We start from the raw sequence: 6,000 nt of genomic DNA, 5'->3' as shown, positions 1-6,000 counted from the left end.
TCGCCCCCTGGTGGCGACTAAAAAGTCAAAGTACACGTCAAATAACTTTTTCTCAAAGATAGTTTCTGTCATTTTAGGAAGTTCTTATCATGCTGGTGTATGTTCAAATGTTTTTCTGATAAGTTTGGTTTTAATTAGTTATTTGATGTTATGTAAAAAGGGGGTGAGACGTCATGATTAACAACTGTGATTGACAGCTGCTCCGAGTGAAGTAGTCGCAGCCGGAGGCTCCGAAACAGTCACGAGTCTGTGTAAAACAACATGTGTCAATTTGATTATAAATGTAGTTATAGAGATATTATGGTGAGTTGTTGTGTCTTTCTTGCCAAGCAGCTACCGTGGTGCTAATGCAGCAGTTAGGTGGCTCACGCTAACAAGCTGTGGCCGTGCTCGGCTCGTGATTGGCTTGAGCGGGTGTGTGGGCGGGACCTCGATACCGCGGCTCCAGCTCCCCGATCACTACTGCAAAGACTCAGGCTCCAAATGACGTGAAAATCTCAAGATGGCAGCTCCTGTATCCGGAATATTTTGGCTTACACTTTTGTAAAGTGGGAGGAAGTGGAGACACGTCGTCCATCTATATTTATATATGCAGTCTATGGTATTTCCTTATCAACAGCTAGTTTAAAGTTAGCTTACTGCATGGAGCACTGCATGGCCTGTAGTAATTTTCTTTTCCCAATACCTATATAGGCATTTCTTCTATATTGGCCAAGCTGACTGTGGCTCCAAAGTTCAAAAGATCAAAATATACATATGACTTTTTGATGCCGTCATGCTAATCTGAATGATGCATTTACATTTCACCTGCACCAGCAGCCAGGGGTCTAATACAACGAGTACCTACTTAGAGTTGTGAAGGTCAAGCAAGTTCATCACTGAACCTTCATTGCGTGCGTGCAGATGGGAGTTTCGAGCTTCGAGAGGATACTCCGTCAAAGCCTACTTCATGCTTGGCTGAGGGAAAAGGTTGACAAACAAGACAAATGATCAGTCACTGTAAAATGAGATGGATGGTGTGAATTGAAGCAGGCATTAAGGGGGTTGTCATGCACATCAGCAATGTTTCCTGAGCCTGACATCTCTCTGAAAATAACACGCAGGTTTCTGGCAGGCAAAGGCCCTCCAGATTGAAATAACAAACTGAGAGGCAGTAGGAGGATAATGCTTTCTCCTGCTAAGAGCCTGATTTCAGGAACAGTTTATATGCCGCTGCACGTTTTCACGGCAGATTACTGTAAAGTGGAAAATAATAATTATTGTGGAGATCTGGTAAAGCGATCTAATCATGGCACTGCTTGTTTCGATTATCGTCCACTCCAGCCCCAAGTATGTCCATAACTACAAAAATAAGACCCAGACTTGTGCTGATTATATGAAAGTGTTTTAATGCAGTTGTTTGTTTTTTTTGTTTTTGCGGAAAAGTATGTATGAAATTGATTTGGAAATTTATATTGACCTAAAACATTGCTACTGATATAGACATAGCCGATGATATAAAATGTGTTCTTCAACAACCGGCACTGTCATTAATGCTACGAACTCACAGTGAGAAGGTCCTGGGTGTGAATGTCAACCCTGCCCCCCCCCCAACCCTGAATAGTATAGTTACAGTTACACATAATGGATGGATGGATTTTCTTAAAGTTTAAGCCTAACATATGCAAAACAGGTGGATTACAGATGTTGTATTGCTAGAAACATATAAGAATATTTGATATGAGGATTGGTGACCGGTCCAAAATGTTTGCCCATCTTCTGATATGCCACTTCATGAAAGCAATTTTATAAAGAATGATTCTGGTTTAATACTTATTTGCATTGTTTAAACCATCATTCTTCTCAGTAATAATAATATGGTACTTCCCAACTTTAACCTACCATTCTTGGCATAGTTGTGCACTAGGGCTGTCCTCGATCAAAGAAATTCTTAGTAGACTAACACTCATATGATTTTGTCGACTAATCGATTAGTTGATTTAATCAGATCTGTGAAACTGAGTTTCTCCACAAAGAATCGCACAAAAGCCTCACTTTAAATCTTGTATTTACCAGAGATGTACTCATAAGTTTCTCAGAAATAAGTCATTCACCATGAAAAAGCACAAAAAACAACTAACTGACTGAAGAAATTTTAGTCAACTGAGACCAAAACGACCGATTAGTCGACTGATTATAGTCAACATTCATAGTTTTACCTTCAAATAAAGAGATTTACATTATCTGTCAAAACTGTTTGTTTGTTTACAACCTGCTGATGGTACAATGTTTTTTGCCCCACCTGACTTTTTGCTCGTGATGTTGCTGTGTTCCCATATCTCTCTCCTACTGCAATGTTGCCATAACTGATCAACATTATGGCCCAAACTACAAAATAGGATCAACGTTGTAATAAACTGAATTTATACCTTAAGTCCCATCGATGAGAGACAAACTTCAGCAAGCGCCCATTCACAAAGCTGTCATTTTAAACTGACCTCGAGCTGGATCATAATATGTCATAGTATTATAATGATGTCAAAGTTGATGTTTTCATTTGAGGTGGCACAGAGAGGTGATGACCCATCTGCAAGTTTATAGAGTCACAGAGTAATTGCTTACTAAACAGAAGTAATTGACTGTGTTCAAATAACAAACTAGTGCATGTTGTTGTGGGAAAGCTATTACCTCAAAGCTTGGCTCCACTGTGTGAGTGTCTGGAGAAATGTTTGTCTCCATGTTTTTAATTCATTTTCATCAGCAGGACAGATAAGATTGATCCAGAGGAAATATGTAAAAATACTTACTGTCATTTATAAACAAAAGGGGGGGATTGGAAACTGGATTTTGTTTCTGTCTCTGACGGTTTCAATAAATCACTGTCTCCTCATATTACCTGCTGTTTGAGAGTGATGTGTTTCTTTCCTTTAGAAGTCAGCAGATTTGATCAAACTAAACCACATAGAAGCAATTTCCTTGCGTTATTTCCTTTGCTGTTGTGGGTTATAAATCACAGTACCAGATGGGTGGGTAAAGTGGTGACAATTTGAGATAACCCCTCTTCCGATTGATCGTTGGTTCTAGGCAGCATCAGGCTGGGGAAGGATTAATGAAGTATGAGATTGGGCTGAGTGTCCTGAGTGAGTACAGTCACCACAGAAAAGCACCAGAAAGTACATTTTACCTCAAGAGACACACAACAACTCATTTCATCCCACTCTAGGATCAGCACGTCATTAATGTTATTTAGCCTACAGGGCCAAAACCAAACACTGGCTGCCTTCAGTTGCTGACAGCATGAAGTACATGGTCAGCTTTACTTTTTCCAATGACAACAGCACCTATACAGCGCAATTCAATGTCCTCAGAAGACCATTTCCTGATCTAATTAGGAATGTCTAATGTGTCTTGTTATCATGTCAATTATCTTGAGGGAAGAGACTGAGACTGAGCTGAACTGTGCTGGCAGAGTGCCACAATATGTCACTGGCCCTAACAGCGCTGTGGTGAACTCATATCCATTAATGTGATGTAAACCAAAGGAGCTAACAGCTTCTCTCCAGAGATTCGATCATACTTGCATAACCTACCATTACAGGTCCAAAGGCCCAATACACTGGGTCTGATACATTACATTAACACATGTAATACACAACTAAAAATGTCTATTTATTGATATTATGAAAGTGAAGCAAAGGTCGTCTCTGACAGCACAGCTGCTTGCACAGCTAGAGTTGTTCAAGGCTGTCATTAATGCTCAGATTATGCTCAGGCACAGGCTGAACATACAGAAAATACTTTATTCTGGGCTATTTTCCAGTACATTTTGTTCAAGTTAGGTAAGGTCATCATGAAGCAATGCATTCGTAACAGCTCAGTATGAACCATGGGACATAGAATTAATAGCAAAAGTGAATCAGAAAGTGGCCAGTACGCAGATTCTCAGATAGGAGGAAATAATTATCAGAAATTGGTTCATTAACTTTGTATCCAGCAGTCTGAGTAACAATATTATCGATTATGTAATCCCTGATTCAGAGTTATAAGGAAGCACTTATTACCAATTACTAAATAACAATATGTTTCGTTTATGCTGCTGCACAAATAAGCAAACAAGAAGTCTGTTTTAACTCAACATAAGTTTGGCAAAACATACCAACTCACTGAGTCCACTAAGGCCCTGTCTACATGTATTTTTAATAACAGATATTTTCCTCTCTGTTTAAAAAAAAAATCTGTCCGCACGACCTTCGTTTTACAAAATATTTCCATCCACACTGGAACGCAAAAACAACTCCAAACAGTCGCCGCAATATTTACATGTAACCACAAGTGAGATCACAAGTTAAGGGTCAAGGAATTTTGTTGCCACCCTTCTCACTCCCTTTCTTTCAGCTTCATTACAGTCAGTGCGATAACAGTTATTGTTCATGGGGGGGCTGAGACTCCTGGTCGAACTGCATGACTGTCATCACTCTGCTGTCATCAACTGTCTCTTTACATGCATAAATGACAAAAGGGAGGTCATTCAGGTTTATGTCCATAGCCGTTCTGAGTGCTCCAAACATTTTTCAAATGTTAAGTAGTAATTAGTCTGAGCAGTGCTAACAAAACGTAAAAAAACGGATAGTCCGCCATCTTTGTTATTGTTTCTGGTGCATGCTCATTACACAAAGCAACAATGGGCATGCGTGAAATGAGGAGAGGATGTCATTGTTTCCCAAACGCTCCATTTTATATGTCCAGACCAATACAAAGTAACCGGAGCTGTTAAAAATATACGATTTTTTTCTTACCCAAAACTCTGTGTGCATGTGGACGAGGCCAAAATGTAGAGGAAAATATCCGTTTTTAAAAATATCTGTATACATGTAGAGAGGGCCTAAGTGGCTTCCCCCCCCCCCCCCGAGCTTCAGATGAGGTTTGCTTAGTTGCCATGGAGATGGATCAGTTGACATGCCAGCTCAGTAGTTATGATTTCACCCGCAGGACTGACCCAGAGACTGGCGATGTCGAAACCCAGCATGAGTGCCTGAGAACAAGACTGGAATGTAAATGTGCCAATTCACAAGCAACTGTTAACTGCATTGCTTGGCCTAAAATAACCCCTAGAGGCACTACAAATAAATATATACATTTATGCAACAATCTCTTGTTTTCCTATTTAGAATATATATATATATACCTTGTGTCTCAAGGGAACTAGCCTTTGAAGAGGATAATTGTACTGGGGAGTCCCATTTGGTCTGAGCAAAGTTCCCACAAACTCCCTTTGGCCATGACTCTCAGTGTATGTGTGAGATTAATCATGCTGGCGTAAAGAAACCCAGACATGTCCAAGTTCAAAATGTACCCCCCCACCCTTCACCCCCACTATCCCCATCCTGAGTCCTTGCTTCCCGTTGTGTCCTCCAGTAAAAACAGGCTTGTGTTATCTCCTGGATTGCTGATAATGCTAGCCGCGCGAATGCAGCACTGTTTGTTCAGCCATTATAGACTAAATTCACCAAAACAAGCCTCTGTGCTTTGCAGCCACTATCGCGGTGAAGCGTATTACACAAGTCTAAAAACCGATCTGCTCCCCTTGAAATCCATCTGGGCCAGCTGTGCTGAGGCCTACTCCTCGCACTGCTTAATCACAAACATCAGATTTTCATCATATTTCTGAAGCAGCATAATTTATGTGCCGATAAGGACGCAGCGCTCTGGTATGTCGTGATGTCCAATCAGCTCACAGTCTCACTGATGCTGACTCATTACGTTCCTTCGAGTTGGAAAACAAACCGGCTGCAGGTGGATGTGAGGCTTAGGGCAGAAGGTGTAAGGTGAAATGCAGGTTTATCTGATCTGGAATGAAAGCCTGAAGGAATCTGATCATCTGATGTAATGTGTCTGGAATTACAAACGGCGCCTGACTAAAGCGGCATACCATCCCACAGACCCAGGTCACTCCCTAAAGCCCGGGGGAGACAACGCAGAGAGGGCAAACACAATACAGTGTTTGGGAAAAGAGAGAGGCTC

The 6,000-nt window shown here is 41.0% G+C and overlaps 1 long non-coding RNA gene across 1 annotated transcript in view; it reads right to left on the bottom strand.

Annotated features, from left to right (window-relative positions):
* Positions 1-843: 843 nt before the first annotated feature.
* The window catches only part of LOC119493413, a 51,060-nt gene continuing 45,903 nt past the window's right edge, over positions 844-6,000 (bottom strand). Inside the window, exon 3 of the long non-coding RNA XR_005207963.1 lies at positions 844-957. This is a non-coding gene — a long non-coding RNA (uncharacterized LOC119493413). The remainder of the gene's footprint in view (positions 958-6,000) is intronic.

Source organism: Sebastes umbrosus, chromosome 8, assembly GCF_015220745.1.
Source record: "Sebastes umbrosus isolate fSebUmb1 chromosome 8, fSebUmb1.pri, whole genome shotgun sequence".
In the NCBI taxonomy this organism is placed as follows: domain Eukaryota; kingdom Metazoa; phylum Chordata; class Actinopteri; order Perciformes; family Sebastidae; genus Sebastes; species Sebastes umbrosus.
Note: the sequence above shows the minus strand (reverse complement) of the source record. Positions and strands in the feature narration are given on the sequence as shown.